The sequence below is a fragment of the Solanum stenotomum genome, chromosome 11 (assembly GCF_019186545.1).
Source record: "Solanum stenotomum isolate F172 chromosome 11, ASM1918654v1, whole genome shotgun sequence".
Classification (NCBI taxonomy): domain Eukaryota; kingdom Viridiplantae; phylum Streptophyta; class Magnoliopsida; order Solanales; family Solanaceae; genus Solanum; species Solanum stenotomum.
In genome coordinates, this window is record NC_064292.1 from 26,455,295 (window position 1) to 26,456,046 (window position 752).

Sequence of the window (752 nt, forward strand, 5' to 3'; positions counted from 1 at the left end):
TCATGCTTTGTTGTTCAGCTACTCTTTTCCATTCCGACTCTGCTAGTGCCGCTGTAAGTTTAGTTATTTGATCCGACATAGCAGCAATCTGAACACCGTCAAGTGCCTCAGCTTGACGTGACGATCCAATACCTTCTAAGCCTGACTGAAGGCATCTAATATCGTTGCGAGAGCCTAGACCATAGCATCTACCCTTGTGTGTCCCCCCTACCACTTTTTCTTTCCAAATCTGAGTGGACAGTTCAGGTGTCAATTGAACCGAACTATCTAGATTCTCAGCGACGTACTTATTAAAGTCATTCTGCATATTAAATATAAATATTGACATCAATATATATACATATCATAAATATATTCACTATTGATATATATTTTTCATATTAAATAACTTACAAAAATTCGTTCGGCCCTTTCCTCCACGCACACATCCGGATTTGACTCATTTTCTTTCTTCCTAACATGAGTCTTTTTGAAAACCTCTGGTTCAATGGGAGTGCATCCCAATTCTTTTTCCTATAAATAAAAACTGAAATTTATAACGATATATATGTATCAACTAATTATTTATTTAAAAGTTTGAATTAGAACTTACCATCTCTCGTGCAATTGTTCCAACCGTCTTTGCACCTCCGGTGTGCAACGAGCCACCTTTAAGACTGCCTCTAGCCATTTTGGCTTGATCTGATATTGCCTTAAACTTGTCTGTTTTCCAATACTGACCCAATTCAGCAAAAACATGAGGCAACATCCAA